The sequence below is a fragment of the Rhamphochromis longiceps genome, linkage group LG17 (assembly GCF_057381845.1).
Source record: "Rhamphochromis longiceps isolate RC_006_pf linkage group LG17, R_longiceps_female_GT1.1, whole genome shotgun sequence".
NCBI classification, from domain to species: Eukaryota; Metazoa; Chordata; class Actinopteri; order Cichliformes; family Cichlidae; genus Rhamphochromis; species Rhamphochromis longiceps.
This window is the reverse complement of record NC_140573.1, coordinates 35,537,359-35,558,543: the sequence shown is the minus strand read 5'-3', so window position 1 is coordinate 35,558,543 and position 21,185 is coordinate 35,537,359. Positions and strand designations below refer to the sequence as shown.

The following is a 21,185-nucleotide window of genomic DNA, read 5'->3' as shown; positions in this document are numbered from 1 at the left end:
TTTGTATTTTGTTATGATGTTGACAGCAGCTAAAATTCACTAATCTAGAGCCACTGATCTGCATTTCAAAGAAATCTCATTTAGCAGCGGGGAGGATAAAGTTCCTCTCATTGTGTCTATTTTATTGCATTCTTCGCTAATTTATCTGCCCACAGATTTAACGTGCAGGGCTTGGTGGTAGGAGCCGGCGTCCGTGCGTTGCATAGGGGGTCTTAAATACTGTGAAAGCGGTTACGTCTAGACTGTGAGCTGAGGGTAATTACACGTCTGACCATGAATAGAATGAGTTTGAAGACTCATCTTTCTTCAGGCAGGCCTGAATTGCTCGACTAACACTGATAAGGAGCATTTGGTCCCCACAGAAATATTGCCAGTGACTTTCCATAACGCCCCCCCTCTCTTTCCAACACCAAGGATGGTATTTACTTTTAAGATAAAGTTATTGTGTATAGTAATCTGACTTGTTAGCATAATGTCCTCTTTCATCGCAGGACCCTCCTTTTTCTGATGTGTGGAGGTATTTGTGGTCCAGGTCTTAAATAGTTTATCTTGACTTAGTGCACAAGCACTTTATGTAAATATCAGCCTATAGCATTATTAGACCTTCATGAATAGTTGAATGCTTTTGCCATATTTATAAGTTGATAGAATTTACCAATGGTTTTAGACTTGGCATAAAGACATGTGTGTTATTTGTAAATCCCCACGAATTGGAGGTCATGCAGACTAATAGCATTCCAAATGCTTTTCCACTGAATAAAATATAACATCTGCATGGCCACAGGGTGCTGTGATGATGGAAGTCTACCCAGGAGCAAATGATTTAAGAGAAGTGGGGGGCATTATCTAAAAATTATATTTTATATCTATATTATATCTAAAGTGGCTCCTTAGTGTAGTGGTTTACACATTCGATAACAGGGAACGAATCCTCGGTTTGATCCCAGGAGCCGCAAGTCCTTTTGGGGTTGTGAAAGGAAGGGCATCAGGTTTAAAAAATCGGCCAAATCAAACATGTGGAGATACCTGCTGTGGCAACTCTTTGTGAATAAGGAAGCAGCTGAAAGTAGCTTATCCATATTATATCTAAAATGTGCTTTTTCAGATGTAGTAATCCCATCCAAGTAGATGTTTCACTCTACTTAAATACACATTAAAACAATTGTTATTCTGAAACTTTTCATGTCGGTTTTCCCAATATCCAGTACACTGGTTGGTGCTCACCCCCCAGTCTTAAACCTTCTTACCCCATTCTTTGCAAATATTGTGCAGCAATATGTGCAACGTTTTTTCCACAAACTCAAAACAGTGAGAAATTATACCAGTTGGCATGTTTTTGTTTTCAGCTGTGCTCTGTGAGCTCCGGGCCTTTTGCACAGTTCAGAGAGCACATTCCTTAGGATTCAGCAGTCGCTGGTTGCCTGTAGGGGTCATTGGAATTCTGGGAGAATAAAAGGGAGAGGAATAAAAAAACATCCCAGGGAGGAACATCCAGGCCATTTTTTGCCCTTCATGCCCCCAGCAGCAGAAAGTGGCCTCCCTGATGCTCCTGGGGACTTGTTGTTAGCCCCTAGTTCTCTAAATGTAATGCATGTGCAATAAAAGTGTCCAGATCAATCAGTAGCTGCAGATGTGGCATTGTATTCTTCTTTCAATGTACTTGTGTGATTAACACAAAAATCATCAATGCTAATGGGCTCTAAATTATATGGATACCATAGCATGTGTACTTAGATTCAGACAGCTGAATGGAAGTATATGAGAAATCAATCGTGTCAGGTTAACGGTGTGATTTACTTGGCGTTGAGAGCTAGAGCCTTCCAGGCACTGCGCCTTTTAACTTTACAGAGATTGAGCAGTTTGGGGGCAGGGGAGTGTACTGTATCGTACATTGCCTGTTGGTGCATGCATTTACACACAGATATATACCCACACACATATGCTCTCAGGCTTCACAGCAAAAATCCAGGTGCACTTTGTTGTCACAAAGTTTACTGCCTTCACCTACAAACCTTACAGAAAATAGTTATGCAATAAGCCATCTAGCCCACACTTGTTAGTTCCAGCAATGAATGTTCCTAGGGGGAAAAAAAATCAGTGTGTCATAAAGTAGTTTTGGACTAACAGTGTGCTTTTGTTTTCTCTAATCTCAGAGAGCTGACATTGCTGGACTGCTACCCCACCTGTGACGGACAACAACAGCAAGTTCTCTCCCTGAGGGTAAGTATTTGAACATAGTCCCTTCATGTCCATCGGTCAAAGCATCCTGGACCTTGGGAGGGATTTAGAGCAGCATGTATTTTCAAAGCTCTGTGTTAAAATTAAAAGTACACAGTGCATTCCTAAGGCCAATTAATCTTTCAGAGTAAAACTCTTATGTAAAACAGTTGTGTGTTTGCATGCAATGACTGTGTCTTTGTTTTTAGTCTGTGCTTGATAGTGTTACGGTATTGTTAACCTGCCCGTGTTAGGGTGATTGTAGTGGCTGGAAGAGGTCAGTGGGGCCCCATTCCTCCTCAAATGTAACAAATCTTCATCTTGTCTACCTTGATAGAATTCCCCCTTCACTGGGCAACCTTTCAGTTGTGCCTGTTTGGTTTTCACACCCCAAGGATTTTCAATCTACTCTTACTTAGAAGTTATGATATGCACTATGGCTGACAAATGTGAGCAAGCTTGGATTTCTTTTTTCTTTTTCTTTTTTTTCTTTTTTTTTTACTTTTTCTTTTTCTTTTTTATGCAATTGATGTCTTGATTGAGATTTGTAGCAGAACTAGAATTGAAGAGGGGTTACATTGTTCCTAAATTCGGTATATTCCACATGTATCTCTCTATATTGGTGAACACAGCAGGTGGCAAAAGTGGGACTCCACCAGTCAGACTTTTTCCATACAAATAATGAAATAAATAAATTATGAAATTGAATTTTGTGAATTGGAATGAAGAGTAACAAACAAGGAACAAAAATATATGACTATTAAAAAGCCCCAAAACATTTATTTATGATGTAAATCTAGTTTATTTGCATGTTTTATTCCAGCCTAGTCCGTGTCTTTACTGCATTTTACCTCCTTTCTTCCTCTGCTCTCTGTTTCACCGTCTCTGTCACATTGTGTGCTGAGCTCTGCTAAGCAGAGCTTATGAGAGTAAAGCCGACAGTTTTTCTATCATTGATAGAACAATGTTTGTTTACAATAAAATCACAATGCAAGCAGCCAAACAGAACTTAAAAACATTGGAAACTGTTGCATTAAATTAAATGGAGTCCACAGATCAACCCGTAGCCTCAGATTCCAAATCCAGCTATTTCTAGCTATTTGAGTCAGTTACAAAGTATCTGCTCAATGCATGTCCAGACAAATGCGCTTTTTTGTTGTTTTTTTCGGTGTGCTTCTCATATTTATGGTCCGACATGTTTCTTATTTTTCTTTTTAGGGATGAAATATGTATACAGTGCACCCGTAGAAAAAAGCAGACGACAAACACTGTAAAGTGCAAAGTGGTAAGTGAAAGCAGTTTTCATTGTCCTTGCATGCCTGGTGTTGTGTTTTCTTTCAGATTAATGTGTCCACTGTAATGAGGCACATCAGTCACGACTGCTGATGGGGTTTGGCTTTAGAGAAACAGTCCTGGGTGCTGAAATGACAAATCAGCAGAGCGGGGTATGAGAAAAGTGTACATATCAGTGTATCGTTTTCTTATGGATATATTGGTCATATGGTCTGGAGGGTGTTATTGTGACCTTATTAAAAAGAAAAAGCACAAGTGTTGTTTAAAGGTTGCACATGATAATCTGCCATTTTACATAATGCAATAGCCATTTATTTATTGCAGTTAATTAAATGCCACAATTATTCTGTCAAGGCCAAAGATGGAGGAATGTTTGTCTTTTTTGCAAGACAATGCATAAACTTGTTGAGGTGGAGCTATTACATTTTGGAGCCAATCTGGTTCATTTCCAAAAGAAGTAAAAAACTTTTTTCTGTGGTTGATTTATTGTTTGAAGCTAGAAGTTTGTGTCTGTTTGCTTTGAATCTATTTTTAAAATCTATTCAATCCATAACCTAACAGGAAAAAAATAAATTTTTCTTAAAACACCATCTTGGAGTACAGTCTTTGAGGTTAAAATGTGATTAAAGTGTGTGCACATAAGCAAAGACACTCAGCATCTTGGGTGCGAGACCACTTCCACCTTCCCATTGCTTTCATTCCTGAGTGAAACAGAGTCAAGATTTCTTTTTCCACCTAAAAGAGATTTAAACATTACTTCTTAATTTGTCCAGTATTCAGTTAAATCTTCAAAGATGAACTCTTACTGCATATCTGCTAGCCTAAAAATGTCCCTCTAATCATTGCAAAAATGTGTAATTGCCTCAACACTGCAAGCTGCACTTCCACCGTAGACACATATAAAAATCTACAGCAATTAAGCATATCTTTGGCTACTTTAAAGAAGCTACAGCTCAGTCTGAACAGCTCTCTGCGCACATTTCCAGTTTGAAATTGATTTCTTGTCATAGATCAGAGACCTCTTGTCATACCATTTTCAATCCTCAGATGGTTTCTCTGAGCCCGCTAACTGTCGTCCCTGTGAGTGGGCAAACAGGGGAACCTCCACGGGTCTTTACCCTGGGCACTCAGAACAGTCGAGGGGGTAGAGGCAGAAATCAAAGGGACTTGGATCATTCCCCATTGGCAGCCTCCATTGTCTAGCTGATTTGGGATTGGTGGAGAAGGTGAAAACTGCAGGGTCGGTGTGTGGGGGTGGATGGAGATCAGGCAAAGCAACCCTTCTTTTTTTTCTAATCTTTATCCACCATTAACCCCAGTGCCCCCGTGTGTGGCTGAGATCAGGGCCATTGGTCAATCCCCCATTCACTGCCACCCAGAATATTTTAAAGTTAAGCTCCATCGCTTAACAAAAAAAGTCTTACTCATCAAAGGTTTACTTTCCCTTCTTTCCCCCTTTTCCTCACTTTTGCACTCACTCCCAAGGATCTGCTGCCGTTCTTCATGCGCCCTTCTCTCTATGGTCCACTGTTTTGTCTTCACACTTAGGAAAGAGGGAGGGGGAGAAGCTGAAAGTTTTTTGGAAGTTCCCCAGTTTCCATTTTTCGATTTAATGAAGTTTGGGGTAGGGTCTGATTGTGTCATACTGTGAGCAAATTGGAAGAAAAGCCAGTGACATCTTGCCCTTTGCTGAGCTCTCTGATTAGGAGATGTCCTGTTCTTACATTACTTCCATGAAGGAATTATTTTTGCATACCTGACATTTATATTTCCAGCAATTTTTTCCTCTTCTTTTTAACTGGTGTGAATGCTCCATATAAAACCCAGTTTAAGAAGAAGATAGAATTCAGTCCAGGTCCTGTTCTCAGTATAAACACTTTAGATTAATCTCTTTTTCCACACTATACTTTTTTCCTAGCAACTATCGGGTATTTATCTCACTCACATCTATCTAAAAAAGAAATAACTGAGGGTCAGAGTAAAAAAGCAAGAGAGGATGTGGAGATGGAGGATGTCGGGTGATGAGTAAAGAAAAGAAATTGCACGGCGAATGTTTGTCCTGAGTGCACAGTTGCTATGAGAATGAAGTTTTCAAGGAGGCTCAGAATGAGTATTACCATCATTACCTCAGAAGAAGATGGCTCTATTGATCCTCTGCGGTATTCCCCTCTTTTTCTTTCATGCTATCTGTTATCCAGTTGATTATAAATTGCCAAATCTTCATTCGAATATGAACGGATGAATCTGAATCTAGAATATGTAATTTAAGAAATTTTAATGCAGGAAAAAGAAAGTTAATTTCCCTCAGCAAAGGTGGCCTGCCTCAGCATACTTTGGGGCCCTTGCAGTAGTTCTGTATATGTGTGTGCGTCATATTAGATAATACTCGTTGGAAATACCGCATGCAATAGCTTAATTTCTGAAGAAAAGGGAGCAAAGATCTGCTGTTTCAAGTGTTATTCTTTCCTTGCAATTTAATTCAAGAAAATCTTGGGGCGTGGAAGCAGGGCCTGATGGCATCTCTCCAAGAGCCTGAGATTATTGTGAAACCCAACCTGAGGCAGGCATGACATCAGAGAGGCCTGACTTTAGGTTGAACTCCTTATTTCAGGTGGGACGAATTATGAGTGGGCTTCGCTCGCAGGTGATCGTGTCCAGTGAATCGGTCGCACACACTCGCGCATTCTTCTCCCAAGGTCTGAATGCTGATTGTCTTGACAGATTGAACTCGTGTGTTATCACCAAGCTGTCACGCAGCCTCATTTTTCAGCCTGCACAAATAGTCTAAAGTTTATGTTAGCCCTTCCCAGCGCAGTGTTTTATAGGGATATTGCCATCGTGACATAAACTAAATCCTACAGTGTTTTAACCTGCTGATGAGTTCTGTTTATGTAAGGGTCTGCATGCTAAGGTGCAGTACATGGAAATAACTGAGTTGCCAAGAAGTTGTTCCTGAATTCTTGGGAGACACTAAAAATCAAACATTATTTTAAATGTGATTACAATTAACTTTTTGCACGTTAGCTTTGTGAACTTAAGTCTGTCATAACTACATTTAGTTTTTTTTTTTATTTGAGTGACTTAGTTTTGCTGTTTTTAATTAATGGTAGGATTCCTCTCTATGATAAGACTTTCTCTCTCCCCCCCCCCCCCCTTTACTTTCTCTCAAAGTAAAAGTTTCAAATCAAACCACACGGTCACAGCCACTGAAAAAGCTTTTACTCCAGAGGCAACAAGCCAAGTCCTTTGTTCGTAATGATCATTTGATCGCAGCTTGAAAAGGGATACAGGCGGCAGCGAAATCCTACAAGAGCTTGGAATCTGACTTCCTCACCACAAACCACAAGCCTAGACAGTGCAACCGCTACTACCTGTTTGGAGGCGAAATGGGCAAAAAGTATTCATGTGTGTGGAAAAACACACTCACACAGCATGCTCGATTTGGGTCATGGAGCTGACAGACAGTGGAATGTGAATGTGTGTATGTTGACAAACTCCACTGCACTCTGAATGGGGTTTGTGATTACACCTCATCATGCGTGTTGCATCGGTCCTGTCTCCGGCCCCGATCCTTCTCCCTCCCTCCATCTCTCTCCCTCTCTCTCTGCTTTCCTCTTGCCTTCCACTCTCTCCACCCCCCCACACCCCCCAATTTCTCCCCCTCTCACCGCAGTGCCTCTTAGGCAATCATGTGGTCACACTACCTGACTCCTTGCTGCTCAAGAGTGCAGTTGACAAAAACAGCCCGAGGCCCGTCATGTGGAAAAGATTCAGTCGGCACACAGCATACATCCTACCCCCCACCCTACAACTTCTCACTTTCTCCCGCTAAGTAACTGGAGCACCGGGGTGTTTCCTTCTTCTGCTCACCTGTGAAGGAAAATGGCAGGGCTTTCCTCCTGTCTGGCCATATGAGAGAGTGGGTATTTTTGTGTTTGCAACTTTGCAGCCACGGTACGTGGATGCCGCTTTAAACAGCCGTGCAAAAGCGCATGTGGGTGTACGTGTGTGCTTTCCACCCTCTCCCTACCACACTCTGAGAGGTGCAGGCAGTTTCTCTTTGTCTGATGAGTTGCACACCTCGTGTCATGTAACATAAAGCTGGCGGTCAGTGAGAGCTCTCAGCTGTCAGTCAGCTTGGTGGTCCTGGCCTGTCGAGCTGCTCACCTGTGTTTATTGGACAAGACCCCCTCCACATTACCCAGGGAGAACATCTTGTCTCCCCTCCTTTTCTTTTTCTCTTCCTCTCTGCCATGCCTTCTCTTTTATTTTGTCTCTTTTTATCATTCCCTTTGTCTGTCCTTCTTCCTCTTCCCATTTCTCAACATAGTATCATTTTTGTTTAACTTCTCTCTCAGTCATTTTTTAAAATCCACCCCTACCTCCTTTCCCGAACTCTTCTCCCTACTGTCCTGTACAGTTTATTTTTCTGGCTTTCTTCCCTGTTTTTGCTTTTCTACTATTCTTTTGTTTCCTTCTCTCTCCTTTCCCGCTGTCCGTTTTGATTTTGAATTATTTTCGGACCTCTTTTGTCACTCCTTTGAGTTTGAAGCCAAAGAGGCGGTGGTGTTCATCTTTTCTCTGCACCTGGATGAACACACGCATGAGCTTGCTTGCACCGCCGCTGGATGACTGATTGAAACTTGTGTCTCAAAGTTGCTAATGTTCACTGAAGCATTATATTGTAGATAAAGTAAATAAACTGGGGTACCATGGGAGAAATCTCTGGAATAGACTGCTGAGATCTCACAGATGACACACACACATTCACATGCATGTAGACTGGCAGAGGCTTTCTCTCTTTCACTTACACAAAGACGCACACACTCACACATCAAGCAAATGGCTGAAGAGATGTCAGCGAGGCTGAGGCGTGAGCAGAGCTAGGGCGCGGAGATATTTTCTATGGCTCAGGAATTTCACAAGTTTAATGTTTTTTGAGAAGCTCTCTAGAAAAATAACAGTTAGACTCAAGGATCTGCAGTCAAGTGGTCGATTATATAGCAAGCATATAGCTATAGAGTCTATTGTTAGTATCTATTTTAAGATCTAATGAAAAAACATTTTATTCTTTACTTACTGAATTTCCTAGCAGGTAAGTAAGTCATGCTTAACCAGGTAGTTTTCACATATTTCACAGCGTACCCATAGCCAGAAACCTTGGACTGTATATAAAGGATGGCTGTAACCACCATTATGTCATCCAATGAGTTTGTAAAGTCCAGTTATGAAGCTTTGATTTTAGTTTTTTACCAGTGCCAGATTATTTTTGGAGGGTAGAAGTCGTCATATTACACAAGAACATTTAAGGTTAACTTGGCAGATAATGCTAGTAGGTTTGGTTTTGGTTAAAACGATGAAGGCCATACATAGATACAGATGTTGTTATTTAATGCACAGCAAAATAAAAAAATAACTATAACAATAATTTCAACCACTGTAGCACAGATTTGTTGTATGGGTGGTACCACAAAGCAACACGTATTATTTGTCAGCTAAGTGCTCCAAAAGGCCCCACACCGCAAACATGATCAAGTGAGTCAAACTAATAAGGCTATGCTAAGAGACAGTTACCAGCTGCAGCTGCCTTTGTCAAAAATCATAGATAGCATATTCCAGTGAAATCAGCCAAAACAATTAAAATGCATAACTTTAAACCATTAATGTGGGAGATTTTCATGTGGCAGTAAGTATTCATTCCTCCACCTTTGGAGCCAGCTTCAAATGGCTTTTTGAGGAACTGCAGGTTCTGGCTTCTTTCTTTAGGCCTGGAGGTTGCTGCTTGGCTAAAAGCTTTTCATCTTCATTTATTAGCACTCTCTCTAGTCTGAACTTTGTAATTATACTTTTCTTTCCAGAAGTTTTTTTTTTCACCCTTTTGAAAGACCCTTCTGACTTCAGTCAGTCCAATTCGAATTATTTTTGTTGGACAGACTTAATAGCTAGGCTAGTTAGCATATTGGTTAAATGTGAGGGCTGACTCTTTGTGGCTGCAGGGTTTTAAACCAATGTCCACTGAATGATCCCTCAGTTTAGAATACTTGTGAGGTATTAAAGCCACACATCAATAGAGCCCTCCATTCATATTTTCACCTGCTATTATTTAAAACTCTCCTGTATTCAGTATAGTTCCATTCTGTGCTGTAAAGTGGTATTGGTGACATGGTAATACATTTGCATTGTGCCCAATGATAAATACTCTACCAGGTTTTACTCACTCCGCTGCTTCCGAATGTGTCCGGACAGCGCCTATATTGTCAAAGGCACGGGGGTCATTCAAAACTCGGTCTCCTTCCCTTCTGCCTTTTGTCAAATATTGCTGTGCGGGTGATAGTTTTCTCATTTATTTAGTGAATAGTTGGCGGGTGAAAAAGAAAGAATTTTACATTATGGAAATGATGGAATGGGTTATAATCTCCCACATATTCATCACAGCAGACATTGGACCCTTGTGATACCGTCCTCCATTTGGCTATTGTTCCCTTTCTCTTTTCGCATACTGTTCCCCTCAATGGGCAAAGCAGGCTTTAATCCTGTCTCTCTTTGGAATGACAATGTTTACTAGCTATCATTCAATAAGGAGCCAGGAGCACGAGACACATCCCTCTATCACTAAATGCTGTGTGAATGTGCTTGAGCCAGCTACAGAAACACGCTGTGAGCCCACTAAGGATAAAGGAGAGGCTGGCTCTACAAAGTGATTAGACTTTTTTGTGTGTGTGTGTGTGTGTGTGTGTGTGTGTGTGTGTGTGTGTGTGTGTGTGTGTGTGTGTGTGTGTGTGTGTGTGTGTGCGGGTTTTGCAACCTTTAAAATCATTTTAGAACTTTTCTTTTACTTGACCCTCTTGTCATCCTTGTACTTAGTGTATACAGTATATTTGAAAAAAAATAAGCTTAGTGCAGGCTTGACAACACACTAATACAGCACCGTTGGGTAATTATTGCCTGTAAGTAGGGATTAGGGTTGTGGATGTTGACAGTAAATTGGCTCAGAGCATGTGTTAAACACGCCTTTATGTACAGACACCTTCTATTTTCTTGCAAAAATGGAAGGTGACTATTCATAAAGGGACTTTTTTTTCTTTTCTACATCACCCTTATTTAAGGATTGGCAGCACATTTGGTAAATATGTCTTTTGTTGTGTAAAAAAACAAGCGCGGTAATGAGATTTCTAAATATAAAACTTCAAAGAATGAAAAGCCAAACCTTTTTATTGTTTTTATTTTTCTCGTTTCCTTTGCCCTGCCGCACTATTTGCCTTTCAGAGTCTTGACAGCTTTAGAGATTAGTGCCATAGCTGCTAACAATCATTAGTGTGTTTTCACCATTGTGTCATGCACTGTTTTCTACCACCACCAACCCCCAGCTCTGCCTCCTGCGTGTCTCCTGCTTTCGTGCCGAGCAAGGAATGAAAAACAATCGTTATGACCTCCAGCGACCCCTGCAGACGCACAGTCAGTTAAATGGTTTGTAAGACGTTTAATTACCAAATGGTATAATCGTTATTCATCTCATCATTAGATGTATGATATTAAGTGAATTGCCTCCCCTGAGTCCCCGTGTTTCACAGATCAATAGATTTAGATGGAGTTTGAAGGGAGTAGGGGGCTGATTGGGAAGTTAAAACACTTCTGAGGCTCCTGATATGAACACAAGCATTGTTCCTGTGATGCACAGTGGTGACATTGACTCATTTATTTATGCAATTAGCTTTTATGTAGGTTTAATTATGCTAATTTCAATGTCGGCAGACAGGAATGGTATGTCACTTTTTTTAAATGGATTTACAGCTCCTGGGTTTATTTGGTGGTGAAAGGACAAGAAACAATGAATAAGGTTATGGCACCGCAGACTTCCCATCAGCAGAGTGCTTGCGTTTGCACTTTGGGACACTTTGTTGGTATCGTGCTTTGTTTGAAGGCATTGTGGAGATTGCTAATGCAGCGTGTACACCTCTGAGGCCCAGTAGCCTGCAGCTTGATATTGCCTGTATTCCCAGTGTGAATATGGCTGAGTGGTGATCGGGGACTTGCTGCACCAGAAGCTGCTATTCACTGCAGCAAGCACTACTAGCCTGAGTTAATTGTCCATTATCTGCTATTATCTAAGCTCTCCCTCTCCCTTTCTCTTTTATTTTCTCTCACTCATGATTCTAGCCATCACCACCAGTTTCACTCAGTATGCTGTATCCACTGCTTCTTTTTCCCTCCCTACTCTAGCAACCTTATACCAATGGTGTAGTCAAGTCCTGGCAACTGAGTTCAAATAGTAATAATGATTCCCTTTGTTCCTGACGTACCTCGAACAGGATTCTGAACATGAAGTCAGCAAAGCACCATGTTTAATCCTTGTCTTATCGTCTCACTAGTTGAGTGGGAGGTGCTGAACATTCTCATTCAGAGTACACATTTGTGGATTATTTATTCTTAAAAGCATGCAGAGGAATCCAAATACATTTGAATTATACTTTTTTTTTAAGTATAAAGTTAAAACGTGTTCAATATGATTAACAGTGACAAGCTATCATTTTGACAAGAGAAGCAATCTCTTATCCTGGATAAATAAATCAATTTAATTAAAGTTTATCAAAGAATATCAGCTTCTTCTTCTGGTTTCTCTTTGATGACATGATAGATCTGTCTGCAAAGGTGTTTGAGGAATCCTCAAATATTTCACTTGATGGCACTGTTTTCCTTTTTGCTCCAGCTGAAGCAACAGGGAATGTTTTATGTATGCTGGGCACAATGTGAAAAGTCTGGCTATGCCACAGATACGTGTCTTCCTCTTTCCTTCTGTCCCTGGGCACTGAGAAACTGTCAGAACATTGGCAATAAAAAAAATAATAAAATAAAATGTGCACTATATTATTTAAAAAGAAAAATATCCCACAGATAAAATGGTTTGAATCTAAGTACGCATTGATCCAGTTACTAAAATACTTTATTAAACTACTCCTTGTTGTTTTTGCTTCGCTGTTTAAATGAATCCACATGCACTCCAGTTGTGTTGCTATAAATTCTTCTACTCATTCCAAGCAAGATGATGCACACTATAAGACATTCCTCAAGTTAATTTCTTTCCTTGATATAGTTTTGTCCTTGTACTCAATTAATCACCACATACCGCTAGACTGCATATTAGACCTCACCATTTACTAATAGACACTTTTTAAGGCTTTCATTTACTGTATGAAATTGCTGATTAGAAAAATGTGGGAATCTTGTATGGTAATGTACAGCTCTTCTTGTGCAATTTATTGCTGTAAATGCCAAGACCTTTGAGGGGCAAAACATATTATTAGAAAGCTACTTAGAAGCCAATACAATATTTTTTGTATTTTTATGTTTTTTTCATGTGATGTACTTGTAGTTATGCAGTGCTTTTCTGGTCTTACTGACCACTCAAAGTGTTTTGAAAAGTGCTTTTTTTCAGTCAGTCAGACTTTGGTGTCAGTACACTCAGTGCAAAATCATGTGTCAAATTCTGTCATGTCATTTGTCAAACCCTTAGAAAAGAAATTAGCTAATAAGTTTTAAATATTCCCAGGAGATGGTTCACCTTTGGGAATGTACATTTTTAAGTCGACACAATATTAACTCGTGTTTTTCATTTTTCTTTTTAATGTTTAGACTTACTGTTCCTAATATTTTAGATGAAACTCCTAGAATTGTATTGTGTAATGAATTTCTTCTCATTGTTCAAGAGTGACAAGACACTGAATGTAGGGTTCATGAATAAGGTCAAGCAAACTGAGGATTTTTAGGGTTATGAATGATGTGTTTATTACAATATTTAAATCATTTTACAATAATATATAAAGAATGTTATATAATATATGCATGCAACCAAATATCTGTCAGTGCTAGATTGTAAATTGTATATTTGTTGGTATAAATTGTGGTATTACACTGTAAAAAGTAGTTGCCAGTTCATACCATTATTTAACAGGGATATTTCTTACATTGTAGTTATGAGTTGAAAAAAATAAAAAGTATTCAAGCCTAAAACTGTAGTTAAGAGCGCTCCACTCTGGCCACCATTTGTCCATTAGTTTTCCTGTTCTCTCACACAGAGTGAGACTTAAGCTGAGTTTAAATAGGAGTTGGATGGATGGATTAGAGGTGTGTGGGGCGCTGGGGGATCAAGATCATATTAAGTGCTCACAAAGCAAATTGCTCAACATTAAGAAGTCTTGATCTGGTGGTCCTGCTTCACAAGCAGCCTGTAAAGAAGCAATATATCACAGTAAAAAATAACTACAGCTTGTATTTCAGCATCGTGCGCATCATAAATAAAGGTGTGCCACGTATAATTGAGGCTCGTGCACGGGGAACTCGGCTGGAGATGAGAAATGGAAATCTGTGTACTGGTAAATAGATAATCACACAAAAGTAATTGAGGTTTTCAAACCCCAATCTAGTCTGCCAGCATGAGCTCGTTTGCATGTTAATCACGTCAGTGATTTCCCTTCATCACAGGGAAGTCCGTGCACACTTCCATAACCAGCTTTTAATTGCATTTAAAATGTCACAGAGGTGGAACACATGTAATTTAGCCAGAACTGTGTCCAAATTAATGGGTACTACTGAGACGCTCCATTGGACAGGGTTGGAAATGAGAGAGGCTGTCCATTGTTTGGGTCTTTATTAGAGATGCCTCAGTCTTTCCGTCTCTCCACGATAACATCTTTACAGCACCTTTTGAAGTTTCTATCAAGACTTCAAAATGAAATCTGACAAGCATTTTGTGAACGACTTAACTCTACAATAGATGCCAACTTCTTGCAAAAAAAAAAAGCCAAATGGATGGACATTAAAAAGATGGAAAAAGGAAACATCAAAGGAAGAGAACGCAAAGTCAAAGTGTTAGGTTTTAAATGGAGAAAGAAAGGGAGGAATAGTTTATTTTCTTTCATCACCAGGTGTTCTTTGGCGTATAAATTACCAAGATGATGTTTCCATAACACAGCTTAGGGGACTCTAGAGAGGGGAAACCTGCAAAACAGACCTATTTAATTTTTCATAGAGGTGGACCATCAGGAGCAATAAGCCAATATTCCTCTTCACCTTTTCCAGATGCCTTCTACACCACTATATCTTACCAAAAACCTAAGCCCCTCTTACTTTTGGATTTCATTTTTTTTTTTTTTTTAAGAAAAAGTTCTGCCGAGACCTACATGAAAGGAAGGAACTGTTGAAATGTTAATTTTACCATCTGCTGTTGAGGTCTGCTACCTTTGTGTGTGTGTGTGTGTGTGTGTGTGTTTTCTTTTTTCCTGCCTTCTTTAATTCCCAGTAGTTCTGTTCTGTTTCATGAATGTGCTGCTATTTTGGCTGTTTGAAGTCATGGGGTTTCTGTGAGCGTGGCTACGACTGGCTGGAAAATACAATGCCACATGGCGGATGGTGGAGACTGTCCCATTAGTTTCCTGTTTAGAGCCCTGTCCCTCCTGGTAACACTGCTTCTTATACCAGTCCCAAGGATCCAGTTACACTCCCATGCATGCCCAGCTCCAGCACACAGTTTGTCCGTCCCTCTTGCTGACTCGGGCTTGCCCTCGCTCCCTCTCCTTCATGAGTCTGCACGTCTTTGGGGACCTATTTAGTCTGTTTATCTTAATGCTGAGGATTTTAATCACTCGTTAACAAGACCCCTAGCACCTTTGTCCAATAAAAGGTTTTTCTCCCTCTCAGCACACGTTATTGGTAGTTTTCCTGTAAGCTCTACAAACCCCCGTCGAATCCAAGATGGAAATGAAATTCTTGACAGCAGTATTTCCCCATCTTTATGTGTCCAGCCTTTTCATCAAAAAAGTTGACACTTTTAAAAGCAAAGACATATTGCCAAGTTTGCTGTAAAGATTTTGCCAAATGGATAGATTCCATTGTGAGATTTGATAGTTGGCAATTAGGGTGAGACATCCTGTGTGCAGAGTTGCTTAGCATTTTCCTTGGCCGGGACCAGATTGTTTAGTCTGCTCTCATTGTGAGCTGTTTCTGAGCTGCAGTTGACGGTTGTTTGCAGAGCGCTGGGGGAAAATGTGAGAGGGGCCAGTGCCTTTCTCTATTTATTTATTTTCCCCGTCCTTGGAGCTGGAATCTGATTTGTGTTCATGTTTCTCTATTCTCTCTGAGCGGTTTTTAAGTGTGGCTGCTGAAATCTAGACTCTGTATGACCTCACTGCGCGGCCTGTGTTTCATTAATGACCAGCCCTGTGGTTTGGGGAGAGGAATATTTTTCATATGACACCGCCTTGCATTAGCGCGAAGCGGCAGCTGCACAACCACAAAACCATCCAATTTTGTGGCTTTGAAAGGTGTGAAAAGTTCATCTCCCTATAGCAAGCCTTGCATTTATAATTATGCTCAGTGTATGTATGTATATGTGTCAAGAAGCGGAACTACTGAAGACTTGTAAAAGAAACCCAAAGGAAAAAAAAGTCACCTGCTAATGAAACATTTGTCTTTCATTCTCCTTGGCAACTTGTAAAGTAAATAGTGGCGATATATTTCAGAGAAAGATGTTTACACACTTAAAGCTCTGACATGCTATGCCTTCGTGAAGCCACCTAAAATAACAAGCAGAAATTCAAAGTGGAATAGGTAGCACTTTGACAGCTCGATTCATCTGTAGCAAATATTTGATTTCAACATGATTTTATACTGTTTGGAACCCTTTGTGGGTCCAAGTCTTTTTAAGTCTTATTTTTTCCAAGTGCCACATCTGGCATATGGAGTATTTCTTTGCAGATTGATTGATTTCCCAGGCTTTGTTGGAAGCCACACGGCGTTTTACTAAGAAGCATGCAACAATTCACAGACACACGTAGCAAGCCTCTATACCCCCTCCCTTCTCAAAAAAGAAAAAAAGAAAAGCTCAGACACTAGACTACTGTAACTGTTTGGTACCTTGCAGGATATTGAAAATCCAAGAGGAAACCTCAGATTTGTCCTCTCCTAAAACAAAGAGCCCTTGTGCTCCGGCCATCCTCTTCTCTTCCCCCCTCGCACTTTAAAACCATACCTTCATCATCATCATACCGATAAATAAAATGTCTTTGAAAACACAAGATAATTTCAAGTCATTCGCTGCGGTGCACTCCTCTAGTTCTGTCAGCTTGAAGGCAGGAGTTGGAAGAGGGAGAGATTGAGGTAAGTCACCAAGTCTCAGGGAGAGTGAACAAAGAAGAGAAGATTACCTAATAGTCCTGCTATGTATTTGAAGTGGAGCCTGCTGTTTGTTTGGGGAGGTTCAGGAGATGGATGTGCAGGGAGATGTCTAAAGGGCAGCTGATGGGTACTTTTAAGCTGTCAGAAACAGCCATTTGTCTTCTTGAATAGATGACAACAGGCTTCGACAGGGGCAAATGACAACAAAGAGAGAAAGTTATTGTCTCCCAAGTTCGCACAGTGTTGAGAATGTTGCCTCCAAGTATAATTGGGCACCTTTGTGTAAATTAAGAGTCATCCACAGTGATAAGTTGACAAGGCTTATAAGCCACTCATGCATGCACTCACTATTTTTGGTGCCTGGTGTCATGAGATCTCTAATCAGTCTGCAGTCTGCTTGTATATGTTTGTAACCAATACAGGTTTGCTAGTTGTCACTGTTTATAAAGAAGTAGTTAACTTAATTAATGCCAAACTGATGCTTAACTTTCTTGAATTAATCTCATTAGAAGTCCACATTATATATGTTGCTCGAAAGATGCAGAGATTTTTAGATGAAACGTTTTCACGCCTCTTGTGAACGCCTCACAAAACGTGAAAAACATTTTGTGAACAATACACTTCTTATTGACACTTATTCTTTTTTAAAAGTCTCTTTTTTTCAGCTGGCATAACCCAAGCCACTCTATTGATAACTTCTAAAAATGGTTTTCTGAATTTCTTTTTTCTAATTCCATAAATTGCAGTCTTCCTTTCTCTTGTGATTTTTGAACAAACAGTTACAACCTTTTGATTCTTTGAAATCCCTGCCATCCGTTTCTGTTTTGATAAATTGTACATCTCGTCCTATTTTCAAAGTCATCAGCGATTGCGTTTTTGCCACTCAGAGCACTGAACATGGACAGCTTTTAAAGGTAGTGAGTAGGTCTGATAAGTGGCTCAATCCTTGTACTAAAGCATTTTTACTGAAGGTTTAATAGCTACTGTATAATGAATTATAATGTATTCTCTCCGATTGCAAATTTCCTCTAATACAGCCCTTCTGCTGTAGTGGAAAAAGTCCATCTGAATATTATTGTGACCAGCTTTTTAATAATACAAATCAATTGCATGATTTTAAGTAGTTAGACTCATACTTTTGTTGTAAATTTTCCCCCCAATGCCAAATGGAGTGGTGCTTGTATAATTGGAATAGCTAACCAATTTCAAAGCAGAAAAATTTTTCATCCCAAAAATGATTTGCTGTGTTTGTGGTACATCATGGTCAGCTCTAAGTCAACTGTATGTGTTAGTATAAAATACAGTCGAACATTTCAGCCTAGTTTGAACACATTGAAAAGCAATAGGCTTATGAATCATCTTGCTGTTCCAATTTAATGGAACATACCTTTCAATGACAGCGTGTACCAGCACATCATCAAAGTGAAACTTCCAAAGTTCCGCTTAACTTGTTGCTGAAATAGTTTCTCGTTTTCAAGAAAATTGCAGTGTGCCAAGTCTCCAGAAGTGTATCAGGGAATCTTCCTGAAGGAAAAATTGCCACTTGCATACTTGTCTTTGACCGAAGTGAAGCCCTCACCCACTCCAGGGGGAACATGTGCTGTTTAGGAAGATATAAAGGAGTAATTTTATTACTCGGTACATCTCCCCCTCAGAAGCCATTTCATTTCTCCTTTCAGCCTCCACAGAAGCCTTTATTTGATCTCATATTCCCGAGTATGACTGCCTCAAACCAGTCAGACTCCGTTTATTTTCATTTGGAAAACACATTTAGCGTTGAAGGGATGGCAAAGGATTTAAGTGAAGAGCAGGGGGTTCTGGTGTGGAAGGGACTGAGGCGAGTTTCTCTATCACATGTTAATGTTCTCCTGCAGGGATTGTTGGGAGCCAAACTTTAGATTTTTCTTTCCCGCAGTTTCTAGCGGTGTGACTGCTTTCAGCGTCATCACGAATAAGCTTTCAAACATTACCACTTCTAGTCTCCGCACAAATGCTTCCCTGCAAATAGCTGCTAAGTTTGCATCCATACAGTGAAATTGATACAGCTGGATACCCTTTACTCAGTGCTTTGAAATTGCAGATCATTGAAAAAGTGTGCCATTTATTAGGCAGCCCACTTAGGCAGCCCAGATGTAGCTGGTCACTTGAGAGGGAGACTTCCTCATAAACTCTGAGCCTTTACAGCGGGCACAACACCCAACGGTGGAGTCAAAATTAACCCGCAACCTTCCCTCAACTCCACATACTTGGCTAAATCCTGAGCCAGTGCAGCTGTCTGGAGGAGCCTGCACCTTATACACACAATTCCTAAAAAACTCTCCCCCTCTTCCTCATTTATCAGTGTTTCGGTCTGTCTCTCTGTCTGTGCCTGCAGCACCTATATCCTCTCCAGCCTGTGTCTGGTGACAGCATAATGAAAACATTTTTGTGAGAAGTGTCGTTTCAGTGCTCCGGAAGTCCCACTCACCTAAATAGTTCCTTCTCTATGTCTTGTCTGTCTTTTTTTGTATTTTTTTTTGTGCGTGTGGGCGAGTGGGGGGGTATTATAGCCTCCACTGGGCTCAGTTCCACACATTGAATTACCTCCAGATGTAATTCCTACTCCCCCCCAACCCCTTCACCCTCAAATTAGTGGCTAGTAAAAATTAGGTTTGAATTAGCCGTGGTGTGGAGAATATGAGAGTTTTAAGTTTTCCATATAATGAGTTTATTATTCTTTGCTAGAATGCCATTTTCCTGAATTAATTTGATCAGGTCTTTTTTTTTAAAGGTGTAATTGGTATCAAGTCGAATGGTGTTTTAGTCATGAATGGATAGCCACTATGTCAGCAGTGAACCCAGAAGGCTGAGGTAATCGGAGGTCTGTAAAGTCCACTTAAAAGCTCCACGTCACAACAGCTTCTGGGGATTATTCCCAAAAGTTTCCCTGTTATGGAACAGTCTAACAGAAGAAATAAAAGACAGTCAAAACATAAAACAGTTTAAAGTAAAATATAAAAACCTAATTTTAAATAAGTATAAGAATGAAGAAAACGGGGTTAACCCAGGACGGTAATGTTGCTGGAAATGGTGTTGCGGTTCTTTTTTGGTTGTTTTTTTGTTTTGTTTTGGTTTGTTGTTTTTCCATAACTTGTGTATCTGCAAATATACACATTCTGTATTTTTCATATGAAAGAAACTATACTGTGGTGGGGCTTGCTAATTTCTTGTTTTTGATTTATGTATGTTATGTTTTGTTTTACTTCATATGTTTATATGTTTCATATGTTGTTTGTTTAATTTAAGACAAAAAAAAAATTAAATGAATGAGAGGTAAAACTTGAGGGGGTAGGGACAAATAAGTAAATACTTCAGCCTACTCCTTTTCAAACAAATAATGGAATGATATTTTGTAATGATTGTGAAGGCACATGTTTGAAATGTTTGAAATAAAAATGAACTGAACTGAACTGAACTGAATCTAATTCATGGTCAGCATCTAATTTTTCATCCGGCATGAAAGCATTTTTTATTGCTACTTGTGAGTGCATTGATGGGATTCCTTGGATGTTAGATAGCGGGTTGTTGCATAGCATATACAGGTGTTGTGCTCTTTTGACTGCCAGTGAAGCTTGTCTCTTTGCCATTCAACTGTGTAGCCGTGGTTCTGGGAATGATAATCTCTTTGGCAGAGCTGGAGCTGTGGGATCCTCAGACACTACAGATCACTGTCATAAATGGGTTTCAGATTCATCCCCTAACAGGAAATCTGAATGCATGAGACGACTATTGAATCCCCCCCTCGCCTTTTTTTCTTTTTGGCCGTTGCTTTAGCTTGATGACATCTCAGTGGCCAAGAAGATAAAAAAACAAAAAAACCACAACAACTCAGTAGCATGTACTTTTCTCCTAGTAGGAATCTAATTAAACCGTAGCTGCCTTTTACTATATGACCATATCTACTGCTGTGAAAAAAGAGAAGTTGTCTTCCATGCTCTATTCTTTCATCTCCTTCCAATCTGCTGTATAACAGGTAAACTGCTGTGAGCTGCACTTGCTTGTTTAAATTTATCCATCTCAGCTGAGCCTTTGATTTCAGCAACTCGTTTAATTCAAATATGTTTTTGAAGAAAAGCTATTTTTCTTTCTTTCTTTTTTTTAGAATTGGGGGTGGGCATCGGAGGCAGCTGCGGTGGTGGGGGAAAATAAGAGGAGGCACTGGAGGGCCAATTTAACCTGGAGTGTCTGTCGCTAGTCTACCAGCTCCTTCGCTTCAAGAGGCCCAGTTAGCTTGAACTGTCTGACTTCTGTCATTTCGATCTCTTTTTATTTTTCTGCTGTAATGTATACTTTAATTCCCGCCCACCTGCCGTCTGTGTGTAGCTACGGCGTCGGCAGAAGCAGCTGGAGGGGAGGTGCAGGTATCATTAAGCCTTTGAGAGGCACCAGCGGAACAGTGCAGAGTGCTATACGTGGCTCCTTGCAGCGCGTGTTGATATTTTTGGGCCCAGTGAATGCACAGCCTA

At 40.1% G+C, this 21,185-nt stretch overlaps 1 protein-coding gene across 7 annotated transcripts in view; it reads left to right on the top strand.

The window, feature by feature from the left end:
• foxp2 (forkhead box P2) overlaps nucleotides 1-21,185 on the top strand; it is a 103,224-nt gene that overhangs the window by 7,719 nt on the left and 74,320 nt on the right. For all 7 annotated transcript variants that reach the window (XM_085387849.1, XM_085387852.1, XM_085387853.1 and 4 more), the window contains 2 exons: nucleotides 2,154-2,220; nucleotides 3,436-3,502. The gene's annotated coding sequence lies outside the window, so the exon portion shown is untranslated. The remainder of the gene's footprint in view (nucleotides 1-2,153; nucleotides 2,221-3,435; nucleotides 3,503-21,185) is intronic.